This window comes from Artibeus jamaicensis, unplaced genomic scaffold (assembly GCF_021234435.1).
Source record: "Artibeus jamaicensis isolate MK-2021 breed Jamaican fruit bat unplaced genomic scaffold, CSHL_Jam_final contig_3152, whole genome shotgun sequence".
Taxonomy (NCBI): Eukaryota; Metazoa; Chordata; class Mammalia; order Chiroptera; family Phyllostomidae; genus Artibeus; species Artibeus jamaicensis.
The window spans coordinates 6,357,224-6,382,600 of record NW_026521729.1 but is presented as its reverse complement, the minus strand read 5'-3'; the positions used below and the strand labels follow the sequence as shown (position 1 = coordinate 6,382,600).

The following is a 25,377-nucleotide window of genomic DNA, read 5'->3' as shown; positions in this document are numbered from 1 at the left end:
CGTATCTGCGAGGGCGAAGGAGTGTGTGTGCCTGTGTGTGCCACACGTGACCCCGCAGTTACAGGAAAAGGCCTCGGCACACAACCTTTCCGCCCCCGAGGGTTGTCACCAAAGCAAGAGAGAAGAACGAGGCAGCGGATGCAGTCAGTTTGAGGTGGAAGCCAGAGTCCCATAAATATTCCAGTTTAGAAACAGATAATGGGATAAGGGCTGAGTTGCTCCCGTCTGCACGGCACACGCACTTTCCAGAACCCAAAACGAAGATCCCGCCAAGACAAATCAGCTCATGGGAGAGCCAGCTGCCGCCTTCCGTGGCAGGATCGTGGCCCCAACACGCCGCTCGGAAACGGCACGGAGGCCGTAAAAATCAATGTTTCCATTGGTGGCCCATCAAAACATCTCTCTTCTTACCAATTAGGGGATGTACAATTTTTAGGCTCTTTTTTTGTTTGTTTATCAGAACACGCCAACTCTTGGCAATGCAGAAATCACATTAAAAGCCGGGCAGCACATTTTTCTCGGGAAATTGGATCCGTGGCTCCAGCAACGGCAAAGAAGAGAAAGCGGAGAAATGAGAAATATCATCGGGAGCCTGCAATATTGTAAGTCATCGAGCAGCCACAGTTGCGTGTCAAGCCCCCGGCTCTGAGATTCCTAGCTTCCCATCTCTTCCCTTAATAAAAAAATGTTCTGAAGGGGAAGGGGGAAAAAAGAGCTGTAAATCTGTCTTTATCTACTTCGCCAACTATCCAGACTGTGCACCAGATCCAGCACCACAATGGAGCCACTTCCCCTAACACACAATTTAATAGACATATTTAAATTATCCTGTTTTTTGCCTTATTTACTCGGCAGCGCGTCGCATACGAGTCCCTCTCATCCACAGTCGGAACCACCCACACGACTCGGCATTTGGTCTCTTTAAATCTGCTACATCCTGTTGACTCAGGGGCAGATAAATCAGCATGTCAAGTCTCGGGGTTTTATAAGTCAAAACCCCATAAAGTCATCCAAGAGTATAAATCTGTTTTAGGAAGTGTCACCTCCCCTGCTGCCGTCTAGTAATGGGGAGTCGAGGTGGCTTCACAGAAGGGGGCGAGACAGGGGAGGTGGGCAGAGGAGGGGACCTCCCCGCCGCGGTCCCTTGGGGGCCCTTGGTCAGCCGGCCTGACCCTCAGAAAGCCAGAAAGGGAAGACTCGGTGGCCTGAAGAAGCTTTGGGGAGCAGGATGTCCCCGAAGACACAGTCCCCAAGGGCCCTGGGCTTTGTCAGCACCGTCGGGGCTCCAAGCAGGAAGCCTTCCGAGCTGGGAGGCCTCTGCTCAGGCCGCACCATCTCTGAGCCTCATGTTAGAGAGAGAGAGTAAATGGGGCTATTTTTTCCATTTACAGATGGGAACACGGAGGTTCTGCGGGGTCCCCCAAAGCCAAGGTTTGAAATGAACCTACCAGTCTAACGGGAAGCAGCATGCCCTCCTGCAGACCTGGGGCCTGCAGGGGCCCCACCCCTGGGGCTCGGGGGTGAGCAGCTAGCTGCCCAGCGGAGGCAGAAGGCCAGGAATGCCCCCGACGCCCCGGACAAAGGCAACAAGAAGAGAGGTTAAGAGTCGTGCGATACCCCGGTGCCAGCAATCACAGAGACACGCCCGTTCTTTCCTTCACCCACCCACAAACATTCACTGAGGTCCTGCCGTGTGCCGTGTGCCAGACACAACACGGGCACACTCGCCACGACTCTCGGGGCCCGCCCGTCTCCTTCATCCTGGCAGCCTCAATGCCCACAAGGAGCCTGGCTCAGAAAAGACGCTTAACACACATGGGGTGGGTGAGTGAGCGAGGGTGTGAACAGATGAACGCCAGGGGGGAGGCCAGGCCCCCCTCAGTCTCAGCTCTGGGACGCCCCCTCCCCGCCGGCCCCAGGGGTGACCTGGAGGAAGTCACTTCTGCCTAAGTCTGAAGCCTCGTACAACAAGGAGGCTGACCACGCCAACTCCGTGGGCCTCTCCCACCGCACAGGTGGAGGGAGGGCACTGATGCAAGAAGAACCGTGTACACAGCCAAGGTCCAGAAACGTGTCGACCCGAGGCCTGTGGGTTTCGAGGAGCCAGGAGGAGGCGGGCACAGGGGCAGACGGGAAGAGGAGGGTGTGGGCAGAGGGGAGAGGACGGGGCGCGGCAGGGGTGGCCGGGGAAACAGAGAGAGGACTGGATATCAAGGACGCTGCCCTTTGAGACTGGGGAGGCAGGAGAGGAGCCCAGGAGGCCGGCGAGTCCTGGGGAGGCCTCCCCACATGTCACTGCTCCTCCCAGTCATACCTGGAGGGAGACAGGGGCCCCGCCGCTGCAGGAATCAAAACCACCAAACCACATCCAGGACTCCACCAGGGACCCAACTATACGGGGAGCGCCAGGAGGCCAGAGGGCTGAGGGAACAGAGCGGCCACGATATAGATGGTTACTAAGCACCAACAGCCATTGCAGCAGACAGCTGGGGTCCGGTTCCAGGGACTGTCTGGGTGACAGAAGAGGGAAAAAAAATCACAGACTTTGGAGCTGCACTGTCTGGGTTCAAAGCCACATGCTACCACTTAATCGCTGGGGGACCCTGGACATACCGCTTGCCCTCTCTGAGAAAAACTGAGCGAAGTTAGATTATTTTAATGAGGTAACACAGACACGGCCTGGTGCCCGGCCGCAATAAACTTGAGGAAGCAGCAGCCACAATTACCGTCTGAATGCCGCTTTACGGTCCGAGCCGCATGTGCCGCTCTGTGCCGCAGACAGGAGCTGAGGGCCTCGTACCCCATCGTGCCTCAAGGGACGTTCTGCCAGCAGGCCTCACGGGCCCCCGGGGACAGAGACCGTCTGCTGGGCACACGCTAAAGGGTCCCCTTGGCAGCAGAGAAGCAGGCAAGTATTTTAACACCTAATTTGCTGTCTGTCCAGGTTCCGCTTCTTAAATAAAGGTAGAATTTCTCCCAGAACGTGGCTGAACGGGACCCGGGCCGCATCCCACAAGCCGAGCCGGGACACTCGCCCTGGCTGACGAGGCAGGTCTGGGTACCAGGTCCCCTCTCCACAGACCTGTGGCTGACCATGGAAATGCCTAGAATCTTCCAGAGAACGTTTCCTGGGTTGTTAGGAATTCTAGAACTGGAGGCCAGCACGATTAGCAGCAGCAGAATGGCCATCTCTTCCCCGAGACCAGACCTTCCCAGGCATTTGCAGTGACCCCGGAAGGGACAGGTTACCTTAGACCTGCTGGGCAGAGGGCACGCAGAGGCTCAGACGGGTGAGACCGCCCACTCGGACACTCGGGTCATGGTGGACCAATGGCCCGCCATTATGCAAATGAGTAGAGTGAGCTGGGAGGGGCTGCGTAAGGGGAGGAGGCAAACGTCCATCCAAGGGGGTGGCCCCTGCTCAAACCCTCTACACAGTCCCACACAAAACAGCGAAGCCCAGCGCAAGCACATCAGCTGTTTGTTTTTTTTTAAGAAGGAAATCCACATTTTTATGTGAAATCTCACTGGATTACTAAAGGTTGATGTCAAGTTTTAAGATTACAGCGCAGGCAAAATAACAAACCCTGGAGGGCTGGAGGCAGCCTGGTGGGTGGGGGTCGCTGACGTGGGACAGGCCCCCTCAGGCCCAGAGTGAGGCGGGGAGGTGTGCCGGGCACTGATGAAAGCGCTCCTTCTTTGGGGATTTAGAACCCAAGGTCAAGTCCACTCCTGTGTGACCTCTGTTACTTACACCTGGGAGCCTCAGTTTCTTCACCTGGAAAATGGGTGGGACATTACCTCCTGTGCAGGTGTGGGGGCTCCCAAATGGGGCTGCCTTCCAGGTGACCTCACCCTCTGGTTCCCGTCACACAGGCCCTGGCCGGCAATGTGTGCCCCAAAAGCCAGAGCCATAACAGACAAATATTCCACATCTGTAGTCAGTCAACAAACATTTACTGAGCACCTACTATGTGCCGGTGCTGTTCTGGGTGCGTAGATGCACCAAAAACCGAGCACAGCCCCTCCGCCAGCTGAGGCTGACGCCCTGGCACCAGCACCTTACCCTTCAGGTGTCTGTGAGCACCTGCTGAGGGTGCTCAGGGCTCAGCACCCCCTCAGGGGACATTCCAGGGTGGAGGCCAACCTGCAAGGCAGAGGTGGCAGCTTCCGGGAGCTGTCCCCCAACTCTGCCCAGTGAGGAAGAAGCGGAACAGAGAGACGGTCGATGGAAGGAGACACACAGAGAGGCACAGAGCAGGAAGGGGGAGACAGAGCAATCACAAACACCCCCGCAACAAAAAGAAAATTCTACTTCTCCAGCAAGTCAACATTGTCACTCCTCTGAGCCTCACGACCTTAATAAAAACTGATCTCGCCGCATGCAGTAATGAGGAACAGTGGGACAAAGCCACCCCGGGACCATGAAAATTGTGCGCAGTTACCTCCTCGTGACCTCCCGAGGCTGTGACCACGCTGCCCTCCCCTTGCTGTCGTGTTTTGTCTCCGATGGCTGCTGGGAAGGCGGAGACACAGACATGGACCAAAGGGAGGCAGGGGGCAGCCGGCGGGGCAGCGTGGGGAGCTCCATAAATCCAGCTAATTTGTGGCCAGCGCCAAGGCCTGGCGCGCCTAAATGCTCCAGGAGAGGCTGCTGGGGTGCCAACCACCACCTGGCAGCTGCAGCAGAAAGAGGAGCCCCACGGGGGGGTAAGAGAAGGGGGCAAGGAAGGGGCATGTGCCCCCAAGACAGGACAGTGGCCAGGCTAAGCAAGCCCAGGGCCACGCTGCGGCTGCCCTTTCTGAGCTGGGGCTGCCCGCCCTATACGGGAAGGCCTGGACTCGGAGCAGAAAGGCTTAGACCAGTGGACCTTAGCGGCCAGCGGCCAGCGGCTGGGCCGGAGGCAGGCCCGAGGGCATCCCGCCGATGCTATCTCCACACTAAGAAAACCGCTCTGTCTGCTTTAGACGCTAGGATCACACAGAGCAAGCATTCCAGCAGGGCCGCCACACACCAGAGAGGGGGCGGTTCACCCAGAACCGTTCCTCGCTGGCCAGGTCCCAGCTCAGTGAGCCCTCACCCCCACGGGCTGCCCAGGGGCTCGTTCTTCCCACAGCAATCCCGGTCCTTTCCTCCGCAGGACACTTGATGGCCAGTGCTGGTGAGCAGGCTCCAGTCCAGGGGGCCCAACCCCAGCTGTCCTGCCCTTGCAGCCCCCACCCAGCACCCAGCAGAGAACTGCCCTGTGTTGGATGAATGGGTGAATGAGGCATGTGGCAGGGCCCTTCCTACTCTGACTATTAAGAACCCAGCCACGGGTCTGTGTATCTCTGGGGAGAGACAAGACAATGGAGACAGTGCCAAGAACAGGCCCTGGCCCTGGCCACTGCCCCAGGCAGGACACAGGGAACAGAAAGGATTCCCTGTCCTTGGTCCTAGGAGCCGCTGCTCCTGGGCTCCCAGCCGCTGCTGTAACCAGGAGGCCAGCTGTCTTCCAGGGACCCTCCAACCCCAGGTCTCCCGTGTAGTCAGGGGAGGGACTGAGCGGTGGGGGCCCCACCCATCCAGCTACGGGGCAGAGGCCCTGTGAAACCTGTAAAAAAGGAACAAGTTGCTGGGTGTGAGGACCGCTTGGTGCCTGCAGGGCGTGTCCCCGGGACACTGAAGAGGCACGTGGGGGAAAGGGGTATGTGTAAGGGAGTGGTCTTCACCTGGGCCCCACTGCTACTGAGGGACAGGCCAAGTGGCCAGGTAGCCAGCTGCCACTGACCCCACCCCGCCCCCACCCGGAACGGGGCGGCCAGCCCCCTCCATGGACCCACAGCCAAATAATGGGTTCTCCACCCCCACAGCTCCACCTCAGCCTCTCGTAAGGCCTGCCAGCTTTCTGCTTATTTCCCTCCGGCCCCCAAGAGGGTGCTGAGCCCCACGGGTGGGCTGTAAGGTCTTCTGGAAGTGTCCAGAAACCACCAAACCAAGGGCGCAGACAGCACATCTGAGGGGCCTCAGCAGGCACATACCAGCCCACAGATGGGCTGCCCCCTCCTCAGGGAGTGAATTTAAGTGGAAGGGGTGGGGGGCCTGGGTCCACACACCCCGATGAAAGCAAGGCCCACCTGGTGCCTAGTTCTCGCCGAGACACATCTCCACACAAGGAGAAGCGGGGAGACCTCCAGAGGACTAACCACAGGTCAGAGGTCAAATGGCAGCACAATGGAAACTTCCAGACTCACCCCAGGGGCCCCGCAGCCTCCTCCACCGCGGAAGGCCAGTATCCCGGGGATCTCCGTGCACACCCCCCCACCCCCACTCCACCCCGAGCCTCCGCCACCGCCACTTAACTCGGATTCCAAACAGCTCGCGATGGTCTTCAGTCAACACGAAGCAGAAACCTTTTATTAAATGCTGCTAATTTTTTATTGATCACACTGTGAATCATTTCATTTTCCATTACCACAAGCGTCTCCTCTCAGGGCTCCTCGCAACGGTTTCTTTATTCGCTCTCAAGCAACTTGTCACTTCTAATCAGTTTTCCGTTTCCCTGTTACTCAAACACCAGAAAGCGGGCTACCTGGATCGTGACTGCTTTCGTTTAGAAGAAAAAAAGGAAAAGTTTCCACCCCGAAAAGGTTATTATGCTTGGAATAAATATGCATGAATCAAATGAAATTCCTCCCTGACTGTAACCCGTGTTAGCATGAGCTTTTATAATTTTTTTAGGTTTATTTTCACGGAAAGCCTGTTCATAATTATGGCTCGTGCTCTCCCAAAACACTTATGTTACTAAAGTGTGAAATGTCTCCTAACACGAAGACAGATCTCTGGGAAGTAATTACAGAAATGCATTCAGGGGCAATAATTCTCTATTAGCTGTCAGCGGCAGACCCCTCTGAAAGGCACTTGTTACGAAGGAATTATTTGAGCTACCGCCGAAGGCATGGCGGGCAGGCCGGTCTGCGAGACTGCGCCCAGCCCGACACCTGGGCTCCCTCATCGAGGGTCAAATTAAGTTGAAATCATTACTTTGAAGCTGAGCGGGCGCGTACCTGACTGTCTATTGTGGAGACGTTTTTGAGACGCACTCGAGCGCAACGTGGCCTCCCCGTCCCCAGCGTGGCGCCATTACCCCGAGTCTCACAATGCTTCTGTCGGGAGCTTGTCACAATAGGGAGAGAGGAGGTGGCAGGGTGTCTATTAAATGCTAACTCATGTCACCAAACAGAATATTCAAGAATTATAAATTGCCGAGATGCTCCGCGGCTGACCCCCTCGCGTTAAGAAGAGCCCCGGGTATTATCAGGGAAGCGTGAGGATTTGCATCAAAAGCAGGAAGGAGCTCTGTGGGGAGCCCACGGGGACGTGCTGAGGGGACAAGGACCCAGTGGCCACAGGAAGTACAACGGGTTCTGGGCAGCCACGCCGGCTCCATCGCGGGCAGAGAAGCGGCCTAGAAGAGGACAGGCGGGCACAGCGTCACAGGGGACAACGGAGACGCCTGCACTGCTATCTGAACTTTGTCCCTAAGACTTGCCATGACCTTGGCTCAGCCCGGTGGCCTCCAGGCTCTGAGCCTCAGTTTCCCCACCTGTAACAAACCTCCTGCACCACCACAGGAAGAGCAGAGGGCCTCGCCAGATCCCGCAGGTCCCACTGACACCACAGAGGACTGACCCGCCGAGACTGCCACAAGCCTTTGCTCCCCCCACAGCTCTAAAAGGGACACTCTGAAGATCGCCACCCCGGGGCTGTCCCCATCAACACAGGAGGGAAATCCTGAGTGGGGCTTCATTAATCTGCTCACTCGCTGTCATCTCCAAAGACACAGGTGCTCCCTAAGACAGCTCAGAGCAAAAGGCGGGAGGCTACTCCCTGAACAGCCCGGGCGGAGCTGCCCTGGGCAGGGCTGCAATCGGCTGTCCGGTGCCAGCCATAGCCCCGACTTCCCCAATCTCCCATTCAGGTTCCCTTGGGGCCAGCCCCATCTCTGAGCAACCAGGACAGGCCTGTGTCACAGACCTGGCCCATCAGGGGCGGAGTAGGGCCCACGTGGGGTTTTGAAGACACCACATTCAGCCGGGGAGGAAAGACAAACCACTGGAAAAGAAGTCACTAAGGTGAAGGCAGGAAGAACAGAGCTGACGGCCAGCAAGGACATCGGAGCCATACCCTCAGACCACTGTGAGAACACCCACCCCATAATTATTTACCACACCCCCCAAAAAGAAAGAAAAAACTAGACAGCATCCACACTTCCACGGTAGGAGACGGAGAGCAAAACTGTGGCACATTCACGGGGTGACACTGGCAGCAGGTAGGACTGCGAGACAGAGCGGCGAGGACGAACCTTCCAGGCAGGACGCTGGGGGACAGCAGCCGACAGGGAGCCCCACAGGGCAACCCTTACACGGCCCCCGAAGCGAAGGGTACGTCCGGCCTGCTCGTCACCGTCCCTCACGTATCTGAAATATTTTGTAATTAAAAACCAACTATTGAGGAGTGACTGAAAGTGTTCATCACATAGTTCGATTTTTACAAAGACAATGGGGAATGAATGGGGGGGGGTAGATGAAGAAGGGTCCCCAGAAAAAGTTGATCCGATCCACAGCTTTTTATCAAAATCTAAGGCCATGATGATGTTCCCGGACCAGGTGGCAAGTTAGTGGCAGAGCCAGAGCTGTGGCTCTGTGGCCTGATCCCACCTCAGCCTTGAGGTCCTTACCCCCCCAAAACTAGGGTGATGGGGAGGTGGAGGGACCCAGGAGGGAGGGGAGTTTCTGGCTGGAGAAAATCAGTGTTCCCTAAGGATCTGCTGTCTGTTTTACTCACTGTGAACCCCAGCACTAGACTGGTGCCTGGCACATAGTAGGTGCATAGTGACTATGTGCTGAGTGATGGACGGACGGACGGAGATTCAGAAGACTGAGGTGGTACCCATCCATTCCGGAAGGTGGGTCCTTTAGGACAGGACCCCTTTGCCCGACAACACACCCAGTTGGCTATTTTTAAGTGAAGGCGGATTTTCTATCTTCGTGTCTTAAAAAAAAAAAACAAAAACCCACCCTCCAACTCTGACTTCTCACCAATTTCCTGACCCCTGTGCGGGTAAGCTGAGCTTGTAAGCCACGGCTGAGTCTGGAAAAACACCTTTGGGGAGATGAGAATGGAACGCAGTCTCATTTAAGGAGGAGCCAGGTCCGCCGATTGTGCATCCCCGGCCCCTTCCAGGAGCCACACACGGGGTGGAAAAAATGACGCGGACCCAGTCCCTGGGACGGCGTTTGACTGCAGGGCTGAGCGAAGGAGCCGGCTGCTGAGAAATCTCATCAGGCAGGGCGGGTCTCGCCTGTCACGGGGGTTCCAAACAGTGTCTGCAAACCCTCCCAGCCCAGTCCTGACTCTGGGCAGGAAGGAGGCACCACCTTGTTGGCACCCGCTGTGGCCTCCTGTCCGGTGAGGTAGGTGCTGTGCCAGCCTCACGCACGGACGGGCAAACTGAGACCCAAGAAGGAAGGTCACACAGCCAGAGAAGGATGGAGCAGGGATGCCAGCCCCCAGGAGACCGGGGCTCCGGGTTCTGAGCCCCCAGTGTTCACCTGCTAGTGCAGAAAGGGGTGAACAGTGACCTGGAGGCCCCAGCAAAGAGGGACATGACCACAGCCAGCAGCTTTCCACGTGGACGGGGCCGAGGTTCCATGGCGTCCAGGGGCTGCCATCCCATGACCATGGCCATCAATAAACAGACAAGGCAGGTGGAGAGTCACCTCCTTCTTCAGCCAAGGCACCACCCCCTGCAGCACCAAAACCCACCAGACACGGGCCCCAGGACGTGAGGTCCCGGGAGGGACCCCCGCTAAGCAGGGCACAGGGACCTGGGCGCAAACAGGACAGACGGGGCCGGCCCAGAAGTGCCCATGTGCTGGCTCTGCCCAGGCTACCGACAGGAACCCACGTTCCCCGACGCCCAGCAAACGCCAAGGCAGACGGTGGTCCCGCCCAGCTTTCTCCCCAGGAACTGCTTCTACCTTCCAGGGGATTTCTTTCCCACAAAACAAAGCTCTGCTGTTATTTCTGACGACACAGACATCAGCGACTGATGTGGAAGACACAGACACACGGGCTGTATAGAGAGTAAAAACCACCTAAAGCCGTCCCCGGTGGGGGCACGCACTGTGCCCACTCTGATGAACAAAACCGCACGCTCATGGATACTCGCACTGGCCATGGTTTTACCAGAACGGGACCATGAGCCGCACGCTGGTCTGTCACCTCGTCACACCTTGTTGCTCTGTGTGAGTCTGGGTGGGGAGCCTCTCCCAGGAGCTGGTTATGAGAGCCTGCCTCTCACGCTGCCTCTGAGGGAACCACACGGGTCCCAGCTCCAGGTCAGAGGGGAAGTGGTCCCAGGAAACCGAGCGGGAGAGGTGGGATTCTTCCATCTCAGAAAAGGCTTCCTTGCAACTGGCTTCACCCTGGATGCCTGGGAAATACAAGGCTCTACAGGTGCGCGTCCATTTCTGCAGGTGCAGGGCAGAGGGCCACCTGGGGTGGCCTCACCAGGACAGAGGCCCCGTGACAATGCAGGGGACCTGCCAGCAGCCCTTTTCTGACTGTGGGGCCCAGGAATCTGTATTTAACAAGCCTCGGTATCTCCATCCCCAAGTACTGTCCTCATGCCCTTAAAACAGAATTGAAATATTGATTCTCTGTTTCAATTTTGCGGCCACTGCCCTGGGCCAGAAAGCTGACCGTGACACCCCCCCCAGGAAAAGTACCTGCTTTGCACATCAGCACGGAGTTGGATCTGCGGGGGACCCAGGGGCCCCATCTCTGGGTGTCATTCACACATGTGCGCGCACACACACACACACGTGTGCACACTCGGCATCACTTCCTGCTCTGGGCGAGCTGCAGCTGGGCCTCTTCCTCCCATGCATGGATCCCAAGGCGAGTCAACAAAATTCCCACTGAGGAAATGCTCAGTCGCTGGCTTCCTCTCCCCTCTCCTCCACCAAAGAGCAAAGAAGGCATTTCCCCTCCAGGGCACGAAGCTGGGATACTTCCTGGGATTCGTCACTAACAGCTAAACACGCCAGAGTCATCCCCACCGCAGGCGACGTTTCCAGGAAGCCCCTGCATTCTTCTGTCCTTGGGGGAGTGCAGGTGGGGGCGGTGAGCTGAACGTTTCTGGGAAGCAGGCTCCCCTGGGGCACACCTTCCCCTCTCCGCCAGCTGCCGGCTCTGAATCACAGACGACAGCACCGGTAGCCACAGGAAGGAGGCCAGGGCCTCGCACACCTCTCCCCAACAGCCATGTTCACTTGTTCTCAGACATTTAGTGAGACTTTTGACGCGCCAGGGACTGTCCCAGGATACAGCAGCAGGAAGGGGGCGGGAACGCCCTCTTGGTCAGGGAGAAAGGCGGCAGAAATGCAGGGAAACAAAATCCCATCCTCGAACAATCTGTGCTTTGAAGGAAAGAAAGAGGTGATGGGGGCAAGGAGAGGCCAGCCCAGGCAGTAGGGTCAGGGGGCTGCGCTGCAGAGCAGGGGGAGGAGGAAGCAGGGGCGCAGCACGAAGGGCCTGAGGTGGCGGGCAGTCAGGTCTCTTCCCAGAACGGAAGAAGGCCAGTGTGCTTGCAGCACAGACTTGGGGAGTGTGGGGCCCGAGGAAGGCCCGGGACACACGGTCAAGTTCTGACTCAGGGTGACTGGGCAGGAGCCTGGAATTGTGCCAGTACCCAGGTTCAAGGCCAACGTGGGGAGTCCGGACGGAAGACAGACTGCAGGTGAATGTGTGCGATGAGGGCTCATTCCAGTGCCTCTGCCCGACGCTTCCATCCGGTCCAACCTCAGTGACAGGCACCCAGAACGCCAACGTGCCGTACAGGCAAGAGGCCCCACTCCGGGTGCAGGGCTGCGGCCGGAGCACGGGCCGTGAGGTCAGACCCAGCTTCGGATCCCACAGCCAGGCCCGGTTTCTGATTGGCCGCTGCATCTCAGCCCTGGAAGGATGCACATGCCCCCCAGGGGTCCCGGGTCTGAGCAGCCAGGAGGCCGCAGAGGGATAGCAGCGGGTTCTGCCCGGCGGGCTAGCTGGCCCACGTCGGGGTGCGGGGCGTACAGCTGTGCAGCCCTGGCATCCGACCTGGCGCACAGTTCACTCACTCAGGAACCCAGAGCCCAGGCCCCCCTGGCAGGGACAGAGTCCGGAAAGCAGCTGAAACAGGTGGCCTGGTGCAGCACCGGCTTCCGCAGACCCCGAGGCACAGCCCCACACCAGGGGGCCGGGGGCCGAGGCCCTGCCTGCACCCTGCCCTGCAGGGCTCAGGCCCGGTGGCCATTCAGCAGCCCCTTCGGAGGAAGCCACGACGCTCTCTCCCACCTGCACAGCTCGCCCACCTTCTCGGCCCCCACACCTGCTGTCTGACAGACCTGGGGGCCGGGGGTCCCCATGCGGCAATGGCAACGTCATCAGCGAACTCCAGCTCTGTACATCTCATCCTTCCCAGGGGAACAGGAGGAGGGTGGGAAAACCCTCCATGGACACCAAAGGCCTGTTCTGGGAGGTCGCAGGGACAGACCAGGCCCCACAGGGCCACCAAGGAGGGGAAGCACCCTGCACCAACTCATCACAGGGATGGAGAGTGTGGCTTCGGCCTCAGACCAGCAGCAGGGGGGTCCCTGCCTCACCACTCTCGAGCCGTATGGCCCTAGGCCCATCACTTACCGTCCCTGAACCTCCGTGTCTTCCTCGGGGTGGGGACACAGCGGAACCAACATGATCTACTAGGTGACAAGGAATAGAGTATCAGTTCAGGAGGTGACCATGCAAGGCAGAGAACAGACACAGGTTAGCAGAGGAAGGTGAGGGAGGGGGCTGCTGGTGGAGGGCCCATCTAACGCTGAGGCCCTGGGCCGGAGCCTGTGTGGAGAGTTCAGGAGTTGACAGGTTGGTGTGACCAGGTAGGAGCCGGGCTGGGTGTCCCAGCAGGGCAGGGACACTGCTCCCCACCCTTTGCCCCATCTGCTTTCAGTTCCGGAAGCACTCAAGACCTCACCACATTGATTGGTTTTGTCCCCTGACACCCAGTCTGACGGGAGCTCCCAGAGGGCAGAAATCCCCACGGTGTCATTGATTTTTCCCCAACGCCTGGCCTCGTGGAGGGTCTCCACCGGGCTTGTTTCATTAAGTGGTCATTGGCATTCAGTAAGTGCTCAATAAATGTGGCGATGGGGGCTGTCACTGGGGGCCAGGCAGCACGGAAAGGAGATGAGCCTCCCATCCTTGGAGGCATTCAAGCAGAGCCTGGGAGAACACCCGTTGGGGACCCTTGTCACCAGGAGGGGCTGGAATAGTCTGAGCTTGCAGGGTCTCCCTCCACCCCCAAAGCCGCTCAGTGCCTGGGGACGGCCAGCCCTGGCCCTGGCTGGCCCTGCTGGACAAAGTCAGAAGTCAGCTGTGCCGCTGAGACACCTGACACCTGTGCCTGGATTTCTGGATCAAAGGTTTATCAGCATCACAAAATGCAGCCCCTCAGGCGGCTAAACCAGAGACCTGATCATGCTGGGGCGGGGGGCGGGCGGAAGGAAAGAAAAAAACTTTTTTGCCAATACTGTGCCTTGAGTGCCAGGCAGAATGGACTTAAATCCTCCCTCAAAGCCCCCCTGGGCAGGGCACTTCCTGCAGACAATTGCATCTCTGGCCATAGGGTCCAACTCCCTTTGTGTTAACTAATTTCTCACGGGGGTTTTGAGCTACTTATTCCTAGAACAAAACGCTCGCTCACTGTAACAGCCATCCAGTGCGGCCATCCTCCCGGGGACAATCTTCTGGGGGCACCGTCCTGGGGATGGCCTGAGCTCTCCCTGCTCCACCCCTGCTCCCTAGAAGGGAGAGGGAGACATGAAAAGCCCCCTAAAAGAGGTGAGTGGAAGTGCTATGGCCAAGCCCTGCCCCCACCAAGTGGGCCTCATTCCCAGCACCTGGAGTCAAAATGCAGGAGAGGGCTCCAGAGGGGTCTTGGAGACCCAAGATTTCAGGGCTGGCCAGAGGCACCAGGGATGGAGGGTCCAGCCCCAGGAGGGACACTTCCTTACGCAGGAGTTAACAAAGGCCCCCAGACAGCTCCCCTCCGGGCAGGAACGCCTGCCTCTTCCCTTTCTATCATCTCCTTCCAGTTTGCAGGGACGCTTCCTGCCTCCTCCCAGCCAACTTTATCACGGAGAACTCGATCGCAGCCACGGTCCCTCTCTGCTCTCTGAGGACACCTATCGAGGGTGGAACCCAGCTCTTCCTAATCATCCTTCCCAGACGTGGCTAATGACGAGCCTCTTTCGCTAATGGAAAAACACACACAGACGCACATTGGGGCTGCTGTAATTAAGCCTGTGACGCGTTGAGTTGGAGGGAAACCAGATTTATTTACATGCTGTTCCGTCGCTGGTGAAGCAGAAGCGTGGGGAAGGCTTCTAAGTAACCCTGGTTTCCAGGGGGGAGCGGTGGTCTTTGGTGCCTCCTCCCCTCTACACACACTTTGGAAATTGCAGTTGGTTAAAATAATAATAATAATAATAATAATAATAATAATAAGATGCCATTCTTAGGGTCGAGTTCTCGCTTGTAACTCAGATTAATCCTTGAGTTGCATAGCCCATAGGAATAAAGCGCCTGAAAGACATCAGTTCTGAGCAGCAGTGAGAGGGACACATCAGGCGGCTAGTGCGGCCGAGCACCTGCCGCCAGGCACCTGCCACGGGCCAGGCCCAGGCACTCAGCAGACCACAGGTGCAGCCAAGGACAGCCTGCCTGGGACGAGACTAGGATGTGGCCCCAAAGGAACTGGTGAGTGGCCACTGGAGGCAGAAATGATGGCGGAGGGGCAGGGCTAGACAAAGCCAGAGGTCCGGTCAGAGGTGAAAGAAAAAATAGGGAGGGAGGGGGAGGGCAGGCAAGCAAGACCAGGGCAGGGCCCATGAGGGTGACTGCAAGGTCTCAATGTCCACGCTCTTCAGAACAGACGTGATGTCCACCGCTGGCTGCCTCCTCCACTGTCTGTGTCTGCAGCTGTGTGCGGGGAAGACCTCGGCCCAGGATGCGCAGGGCCAGGCGCGCATGCCCCAGTGTCAGTGGGTCCTCCGCTCCCGTGGCTGCACTGGGGCGGGAAGGAGGTCAGTCCAGCCCTCAGCCAGAGTCAGAAGGGCTGGCCAGGGCTCTCGGCACCACCCAGGGTCCAGTCCACACCCTGTTTCCGAGAACCAGGCAAGCCTCAGCTGCTGGTGTCCTTTATTTTATTCAGTTGGGACAAGAAGTGGCCACCCTCTCTGGGCAATTTCTCAGTCCACCAGCAGACAGAGCTTCGTGTGAGGGTGTCGTGAATGGCGCAGCCGCTGTGGACGCCAGTGCAGTGCTTCCTCAGCACAGAAAGCAATGCAAGTGTCCGCCGGCCAGTGACGGCTTGACCCAACGCGGTCCGTCTGTAGGATGGAGCGCTGTCCACCCGAGACCGGGGGAGATTCTGACACACTGCCACACCGAGTGAAATAAACCAGACACCAATCTACTCGCACCATGCGACTCCACTTACACAGGTCCGGAGAGTGCTCAAGTTCAGAGACAGAAGTTAGAATGGTGGTTGACTGGGGCCGGGGGCAGGGGCGGAGGGAGTGAGTGTGTATCGGGACAGAGTTCCAGTGTGGGACAGTACAGAAGTTCTGGAGGTGACGGTAGCAATGGGCACAAAACAGGGTAAACGTGCTCAGTGTCACTGAATCGGACATTTGAAAATGGTCAGCAGCCTGGCTGGCGTGGCTCAGTGGGGTGAGCGTCAGCTTGTGAACTGAAAGGTCACTGGATGGGTTCCCAGTCAGGGCGCATGCCTGGGTTGTGGACCAGGTCCCCGGTTGGGGGTGTGCAAGAAGCAACTGATTGATGTTTCTCTCTCACACTGATGTTTCTCTCCCTCTTTCTCCCTCCCTTCCCCTCTAAAAATAAATTGTAACCCAGCTTGTGCTCAGTGTACTGAGCACAAGCCTGCAGACCCAAGGGTCCCCAGTTCAATTCCCAGTCAGGGCGCATGCCTGGGTTTCAGACTGGGTCCACAGCAGGGGGCGCGTGAGAAGCAACCACACATTGATTTCTCTCCCTTTTTCCATTCCTTCCTCTCGCTCTAAAAATAAATAAAATCTTTTAAAAAATAAGTAAATAAAAATAAAATTTAAAAATCCTTTTTAAAAAAGAAAATGGTCAAGATGTAAATTTTGTATTACTCAATATATGTATTTTACCACAATTTTAAAGTTTTTAATGGGAAAATTGTAAAATGCTAAAAAATGGTCTAGCAAGCAAAGGCAAAGAAACTCAAGCAGATGCCATGATATTCATATGACAAAAATGTAATTTAGGGCAAATATCATTAGATAAGACTATGAGAGTCGTTTTACATTTTAAAATCGTGAGGGTTTGCAGCCACGGGAAGACTGTACATCCCCAACCGGGGAGCAAGGAGGGTCCGGGCTCCCCTGGCTTCTCTTGCGGGCTCCCTGGTCCCTGCCCGCGAGAGACTGGCACTGGCGGGAAGACACCTGTGCTTCGGTCCCAAGGAGCGCGTCCTCGTCCTGAATCGGCGCCCCTTTCACTCCCAGTTTCAAGTCTCGGAGCCTCCAGAGCAAGCCCCAGGCTCGGAATGACTCCCCTTTCTTTGAGGTTTTGCACTGTGAAAGGCCCAGGAAACCCAAAATGCTGCAGGCCAGGGTGGACCGGGTAGGTGGCTGCTGTTCTCCAAGCGAGGACAGGAGGACCCGAGGACCCGTGCGGAAGCGACAGGGATTCCTCTGCTTCAGGGCCGAAGAACAACAGCCCCCGGCGCCCCACGGGAGCCCCGCCCCCGAGCCCCGCCCCCTCGAAGCCCCGCCTCTAGACCGCTATTCTCCCATCCCACTTCACACTACAAGGCAAGAACCCCCTGGAACGGTGTTACAGATGGGAAACTGAGACCCAGAGAAGTCGAGCAACTAAGCTAAGGTCCCAAGCAAAGGGCAGGTGAGGGACTCGAGTCTACTACCTGGCAGACTCCAGGGCCCAATCCATAACTGTCCAGCTAAGGTGCCCTTCCTGGTGGGGAATGCAGGGGAGGCCTGGGAAAGCAGGACCTGGGGGGGCCAAGGTGGGCTCAGACCCACCAAACTAGCCCTTAGCAAGTCTCACTGATTCCCTCAGAGAGGTGTGAGTTTCCGATTACTCATGAAGAATCTATTTGACCCAACAGGTGGGGAGGTGGATGGGAGATATTTTGTTCTCATCTACAACTGATAACAAAGGAAGCCAGAGCAACAATCAGAGAGGGGTGGGAACAGCCAAAAGTCACACAGCGAGTTCCCATCGAGTCAGGCCTCACCCCTCAACCCCGGAAGCAGCCAGACCCACGAAGGCCCCTCGAAACGTGCCCTCGGACACAAGGTTCCAGCAGCACCAGGACACAGACCGCCTGCTCTGAAGTCCACGCAGCCTTCCCGCCCACACGCCCGCCAGCCTGCTGCTCTGCCCCCCGCTCCTTCCTGCTAATTAATTTGGATGGAGATGTCTGTAAAAGGAGACTTACGTCGGTCCTCCCCGCTGCCTGCGAACCAATTTCCTTACAACAGAACCCATGTTGCCAAAATGAGAAATCCCCTCCTTCTCAGGCCTGTGCCCTTGAAGGCATCTTATTAGAAAAGACCATTTCTTAATTAACATTTTTGATCTTTAATCCATTACACGTCCCTTTAATCCTGCTCGGGGTGCGGCTGGCCCACTTCCGCGAGCGGGCAGTCGCCGCACTCAGGGCTCGGGCACAGCTGGACTCCGCCACGGACAGTCTGCGGCTCCCAGACACCACCCTGTTCCGGGGACACCTCCCAAGCGGAAGCCAGGAAGGGGGGCTCGGTGCAGGCGCCCCCAGATGGGCCGGCCTGCAGACGAGAGTTCCTTTCATTAACCCCTGAACCCCGTCTCTCCTCGCCCCAGAATGTTTTCAGCAAAGGCTGTCTTAGCAGCTCCGACTCCTGCCAGGCGGGAGAGACATGAGAGGCGCTAGGCTGGTCTTCTCTGCCTTTGCACAAATCTCAAGCAACATGACCTACTCTAGAAGAAGAGCTGGTCCCAGCAAGGTCACAGCACCCCACTTTGGAAAGATTTGGACCTGCCCCACTACCCCCTCGCTTCCTGAAAGACCTTCTTTGCCTGGGTTTCGGGGGCGCTGCCTGTCCTGAGTTTCCCCCCACCTCCCTGAGCCCCCAGTGTCTCTGCCCTCTGACCTCACCCCGCCTTTAATGCTGAGGTCTCCCTGGACGCAGGCCTCCTTTGTTCTGTCTGGGTGCCCCGGCCTGGGGGTGCACCTGTCCAGCTCCAGGCACCAACCACACACTTGTGACACCCAAATATACCCCAGTCCCACCTTCCCCCAAGTCACAGGACCATCCTTTGGGTGCCCACTCAACGTTGGAGAGGCATCTCAAACTCATGGCCAAGGCCCAGCTCTGGAGCCTCGCCATCACCACCCGCAGCGGACAGGCTCCCCCAGGACTGCACCACACGAAGGGCACCTACCCCCACCCGGTGGCTCGGAGCCCTCTGGTTCCTCTTCTCAATCCCAACATCCGATCTGAGACCAGTTCTGTCCGGCCTACCTCCAAAAACAAACTTTTGACCTGGCCTCTTCCCGCCCCAGACCCGCTCATCTCTCCCCTGGCGGAGCGGCCAAGCACAGCCTCACTGCTGCCCCCACACAGCTCAGGGGGTTCCCCTCCCCCGCTCTCCCAGCCTTCCCCCACTCGGGAGCACACCCACAGTGCCCACTGTGACTCGAGGCCCCTCGGGGCTGCTGCTGTCTCCCTCCCTCCCCATCTGCCCCTTTGCCCTGGGTCCCATCTTCTTTGTCTATTTTTAATGATCTTTTTGGGTTTTTTAATTTTTTTATTTACGTTTAGAGAGAGGGGAAGGGAGAAAGAGAAGAGAAACATCAATAAGTTGTCCCTTGAACACGTAACTAAACTCGTAACCCAGGCCTGTGCCTTGACTGGCAATCAGACCGGCAACCTCTCGCTCTGCAGGGATGGTGCTAAACCCACTGAGCCACACCGCTCAGGGCAACACGCCATCCTCTGGTCTTAGTACCACTGCTGACCCCACCCCCACCGCATGGCTCCATTCCCCTCTGCTGTCCCCATCCCTCTCTGACGGGCCACCTCCTGGTCACCTCCCAGGGGACACTCGTATGTGTTTGTTCACTTCGTTGGGCATCACCTCCCGCACTGGACTGTGCGCAGGGACTACGCTGGCCCAGTTCGCCACGTCAAATGGTTCCCGCACTTAATAGGTGCTCGGTAACATTGGTGACTGACCGAGTGAAGCCCCTTGGCATCTTGCCAGTGGTGACTCGGGCTCACAGCCGTCAGTCACTGGCCACCACGGAGAGGCCCCACAACAGCAGCACCGAGGGGCATCCAGGAGCAACTGAGAAAGGTGGGTAGACATTCAGTAGAACTTCCTGAGACATTGTCCACCACTGAATAAAGCACAGCCTCAACCTGGATTACTAGGAAGGGAGGGACGGGTTCACAGTGGCAGGGGGGATGGAGCCACTGAGCAGCTAAGGAAGGGACAAGTCAGCACATGGTCCCCGACAGACCTCCTACCCTGAGGCCAGGACGGGGGTTGGTGGAAAGAGCAGGCACCAGGAGGCATGTGTGAAGCTTTCACAGAGGCCAGGTGTAGGCTGGGCTTGAAGGACATGCAGCTCTGGGCAGGTTATGACGGAGGACAGGGGGTGTTCCTGGGCGGGGACACAGCCCAAGCTCAGGTATGGTGTCCAAATCAGGACAGAGGACACAGGCAAGACTCCCAGGAGAGACCGTTGCTGGGGCTCGTGAGTCCCCCACCTCAGTCTCAACTGTCCCAGCAAAATGCTCCAGTGAGACCCTCCACGGGGACCATGCTGTCTCGGCACCACGCCCTCCCCAGGCCGGGGTGGCCCCTGGATCTGGTCAGCCACAGAGCTGGGCCTGGAGCGTGGGGCCCCGACGCACAGGCCAGTGCCCCTGCAGCTCAACCGTCCCCAGGCTACTGGCCCAGACCTGGACCTGAGCCCCCGGGGGACAAGGTGCTGCAGAAACAGTCCCCCAGGGGCGGAAGCCAAGGCCCCAGGCTCTGCCTTCCCCTCACCAGGCCAGGGTGCAGGGGTGCCGGCCAGCTGCGGGACCAGGGGGTCAAGGGGCTGGGGTGCAGAAGCAGACTGGCCATTCTCCCCCTAATCCCAGACAAGCCCTGAGAAGGGGTCTCCCAGCCCGTCAGTCCCCAGGAACTGGGCTGAGGTGGCACCAGGGGGACCAAGCGTAACACCTGTGCTGGGGACAGTGCGGCACCCACCCCACTCCACGCCTGCACACTGGTCTGTGCCCCACCCTTCACGGTCCTGTGGTCCCTTCCTCAACCTGTGGGTTACACAAAGGCCCATCCCTGGTACTCGGGGTGGGGGGCCGGGGGCCATGGATGGGGACACACACACTGTAAGGGCCTTGGCTATTATTTCCTGTGTGAGGAATGAAGACACATATCTTAAAACCCCAGAGTCACAGCCACCTGCCCCGTGAGGAGCCACAGAGGCCACCACCTGAGGGATCCCAGGGTAACCAGACTCTCGGGCTCACTCAGGCAGCCCCCATGGCAACCATGTCATTAAACGGTTCTTGCCCTTTCTGGGGTCAAGCGTGCGGCCAGGCTGGGCGCCGTTAAAGGAGCCAGCAAGGACCCGTAATTGTGCGCAGGCAGCCGTCAGCAGGTAGGGGCGGCAATGCAGCTCCGCACCACACCGGCTGTGTGACCCCAGGCAGGACCCCCAGCCTGTCGGAGGCTCCGTGTCCTCACACAGCGGCAGGTGTGGAACACCTACTGTGGGCAAAGCGCTCCTCCAGAGAGTCCGAGAGACGAGGCCTGTGCACACGCCTGCCCGATGGAGGCGAGCTCCAACCCCGAGTGGCCACTTACCAACCGGCTGACTTAGCTCTGCAGGAGCGTGCTGCAAAGGCACACAAGGGCAAGACCCGGGTGGCGGGGCACAGGGCCGGCAGCCCCCAGGGCCCTCCGCAGTGGGGAGGGAGGCCCCGCTTGGGCTCTGGCCTTCCCTGAGGGCTGGGTCCTGGGCAGCCCAGCCCCAGGCCCCTGGGAGTCCCCCCGCTCTGTGGCTTTGCAGAAGTCAGGGGCTCTGGCTGGAATCCCGGGCTGGCCGCCTCTCTTTTCTTTGTCTCTCCACATTTGGGGAAGGCATTTCCTCCTGCCCGGGCCTGCGGGTCAGGTTTCCACCCAGATGGAAAGTCCCACCCAGGGGCCCCCAAAGGAGAGCTCGCCATGGAAACTCCACAGGGTGCCCTGCCCGCCAGACACAGGGCCAAGGCCACCAGCAGGCCCTCCGGTGGAGGGGGTGGACAGGCTCACAGTCCTGCCGGCTGAGAGTGGGGAGGGGACCAGAGGGGCTCAGGGACAGGACAACGTTCATACACATGTCCAGAGCAAAGACAGGGTGGTGTGTTGGGGTGGGGCGTGTTTAGGCAGCATGTATGTGTCTATGGAAAGACCCTGAATTAGAAGCCTCCAGCCTGAGTCCCCTTCACCTTCCTGAGCCTCAGTTTCCCCGACTCTGCCCCTCCCGGAGGCTGGATTGCACGCAGGTAAAACGAGTAAGTGCCATAACCTTGTAAAAAGTGCAAAGGGGGCGGGCACTGCTTCAGGAAAGCCCCCGGACCCCCAGACCCGACCCGCCAGACTGCAGTCTGGGCACCAAAGGGACCCGGCGGGCGAGGTGTCTCCTGCACGGCTGAGCTCCAAACCTAAGGGCGTGAACCGCTCCCCAGGCTGTGTTCCAAGACTCCACGACCAGGAGAGAGGGGGCCTCAGAAAAAGGGGCTACTTTCTGAAGGCAACAACATTTGAAAAGCCCTGGCTGGGTTTCTCAGTGGGTGGAAGCATTGTCCCTCACACCAAAAGGCTGTGGGTTCAATCCCTGGGCAGAGCACATGTCTAGGTAGCGGATTCAATCCCCAGGAGGGGCGCATGATGAGGGAAGCAACCACTTGATGACTCTCTCTCACTCTCTTTCTTCCCCGCTCCTTCCTTCCACTCTCTAAAATCAATGAAAATATCCTCAGGGGAGGACTTTAAAAAGCGTCTTTTTTAAGAGCTGCCCCAAGACTCACCGTGCCCACGGGCACGCCAAGGGCCTCTCAAGATCCTGCAGGACACACACGTACTCGAGTGCGTGTAACCAGGCACCCGGAGCATCGGCCCGCGCTCCGGCCCTGGATGCAACAGGCCGAGGCGGCCCCATCTGGGCCCACATTCCTCCAGGCCGTGCTGCAGGTCACTCACGGCTGGGGTGTGCTCTGAGGCCTGAGCATGTTTCCAGGGGCAACTGAAGAAAGATGTTTCTGTGTCACGTGCCAAATTGTTCCTGAAACACTGCCTGGTCTGTGTTCAATGATTAATGAGGATGCACACGGTAAATTCTTCAGCATTTAGTGCCAGGGACCAGCAGTCGTCTATCCCAAGCACTTGAAACAGACAGGTGGCTACTCAGACCTCCATCCTATTTCACCTTTTGCCTAGGCTGCCAGGAAGCTCACCTGCATAGTGACCCTTGCCTTAGGTTTCTGGCATAATTAGTTCTTTTGTTGATTATTTTAGCTGCCCAGTGATACGTGGGCCACCTCATCTCGTTTCATTAACAGTCACCAGAGCTGGCACTTATGGGGTGCTTACTGTGTGCCAGGCACTGTGCTGAACACGTGACAGCCACGCCCGCCTTCCTGCAAGTGTCGCCAGGCAGAGCTTCAGTAACCCACTTTACAGATCAGAAAGCTCAGTCCCGGGAAGGTGAATAGAGGCTCGCATCCAACCTCCGAGCTAAGAGCCGATGAAGTTGCTGTGTATTTACCGTTCCCTGGGGGGCCCAGAGACAGGCCACCACTGCGTCCTTGGCGCCTGGTGTGGCACCAAGAGGCACCTGGTCATTAGGTGACACAGGACTGGTGGTGAATCAAGGACTAACACGAAGATCTGTGCACTTCACAACCCACGTTCTGACCCCTGTCTTTTTAGTCTTTAGGGCTTGCTAACCCTAACCCTGACCTTAACCTTAGGCATAACTCTGAAGCTACATCTAAGCTCACTTCTACCGCGACCCCAGATGAATTCATCAGTAACCACACACTGCTCCCTGCCTGACCTCGTCCTCAGCTCTGTGGGGTCCAGCGCTCTGGCCGAGAGGGCTCGGGTGGCAGAAACAGGCCCCCGGTGCAGATGGCAGGAGCATGTGAGCGTGCGGGAGGGAGAGGTCGGCAGGGACGGGGTCAGGTTTCCCCTCCCGGGAGGCCTGGGCAGACCTGCGCAGGACGGGCCTCGGCCGGGCAGGCTGGCGCAAAGCACGGCGGAGTGGGCAGGCCGCACTGGCCCGGCTGCCAGAGGCGGCGACTCAGGCCCGGGAGGGCCGGCCCAGCAGGCGGGGAGGAGATGCCCAGCCTGCTTCCTGCCCATTTGCGGCTGGCCGGGAGCCCCGCAGCCAGCACAGGAAATAACAGGAGCCCCCAGAGGCCGCCCAGGCAGGCCCTGCTCAGAGGCCGCCCAGGGAGGGAAGGAGGCCATTGTCGGCCTTTGTTCCAGCTTCCCCAGCATCGGCTCAGGCTCCAAGAGGCCCTTGGGGGCTACCAGAGCTCCCCCCCAACCACAGCTGTCCAGCCTCCCCCAGGCCTACACCAGGGACAGACCCACCAGGCCTCGCACTCTTAAAGGGGCAGGTGCAGGGTGGAAATGAAGTCATGTCCAAGTCGGGGGCGCCTCTGGGCCCGAGCTGGCCAGACAGGCAGACGGGCAGATGGGCGTGGGGTCTGCGTCTCACCCAGCCGGCGCAGAGCCGGGTCCCGAAGCAGATCTCTGGACGGGAAGCATGTTGGAGGCCCTGAGGGTGCAACAGTGAAACCAAGGAAAACAGAGAGCAAGGACACACGCCAGACATCTTGGGCAGCTGCCTGGGGGGAGCCCTGTCCTCCTTCTGGAAGACAGACGTCCCAGAAGCAGGCTCTTCCTGCTCACGTGCAAGCCTGGGGCGCAGGGGCGGGTGGGGGTGTGCACACATGTCCCTGTGTATGCACACGCTTGCAGGTGTGTGCACATGTGTGTGCATATGTGTGTGCATATATGTATGGTGTACCAGTAGGCACACTCGCACCGCCCTCCCTCAGTCCCAGGGGCTGGGTTCCAGGACCCACGGGTGCTCAAGCCCTTGTCCGAAGGCGGCCCAGCATCTGCTGGAACCCGTGCACGCAGAGAGGCTACAGCAGGGCGTGCCCACCCATCGCTTCACTCTTGTGGGCTCTGCGTGGGGCGTGGGGCGTGGCACATTCGAGTTTGCTTTTTGGAACTCTCTGCACGCCTTCGATGTGCAGTTGGTGTGAAACTCAGAGACAGAGGGTCCACTGTATACCCATGTGTGTGTCTGTCCACATTCATGTTTGCACATGTTACATGTTTGTGCACATGTGTGAGAGAGATGGGGGAACACATGGGTGAATGTATAGGTGCACTGAGTGAGCGGGTGGTGGGGTGTGAGTATATGAGAGTGTATGTGTGTGCCGAAGTGTGTGTGTGTTCCCAGATGGGAACTGTATATGAATGTGTGTGTGTGCTACTGTTTGTGAGCAAGTCTGTGTGTGTTGTGCATGCATGTGCTTACTCACATGATGACTGATCGGTTTCCACGTCACTGCTACAGACCACTCAGCCCATGCCCCTCACCAGCCATCTACTGCCACACGGGCCCCGGTGGCCTCTCACGAACCGTGTGTCACTGTAATGGCCTCATGAGGCTCTTAGCACATCCTGGTGTAGGCCAGTCACTGGGAGCTGGCAGTGACAGAGTGGGTCCTAGACTCAGACAAAACCAACACAGGTCCGAGTCCCTGCCCTGGCCCGCCGTGACAGGCCAGCTCCGAGACCCTGCACCATCTCTCAACCCCTCCAAGTGTCTCCGAGGCTCACCGGCGAGATGGGATGAGGCTTGCTCCCAGCTGCGGTTAAGGAGGGCTCAACAAGATACAGCCTGGCACCAGCTAATGCTCACTAAATGCTTCTTATTTTTTCTATTGTTACTGCGGTTGCTTGTAATAATAGCGAGTTGCTGAGGCCACAACAGTCAGCAAGGCAGGCGCAGCCCCTGCCTCCGCAAGCTTGCAGGGCTTGCGGAAGCCTTCGGCCCTGAGCAGAACAGCATAAGCAAAAATGTATCCCACTCACTGGATTCAGTATCAATGGAATGTGCTAACCGCCACCAGGCACGGCAGCAGCTGTCGGTTAAA

The 25,377-nt window shown here is 58.2% G+C and overlaps 1 protein-coding gene across 4 annotated transcripts in view; it reads right to left on the bottom strand.

Annotated features, from left to right (window-relative positions):
- Positions 1-25,377, bottom strand: part of ZNF423 (zinc finger protein 423) — a 254,468-nt gene that overhangs the window by 170,603 nt on the left and 58,488 nt on the right. Inside the window, exon 1 of one of the 4 annotated variants that reach the window (XM_037141596.2) lies at positions 21,020-21,079. The exons of the other annotated variants lie outside the window; for them this stretch is intronic. The gene's annotated coding sequence lies outside the window, so the exon portion shown is untranslated. Of the gene's footprint in view, positions 1-21,019; positions 21,080-25,377 lie in introns of those variants that run through there. 4 annotated transcript variants of the gene reach the window in all.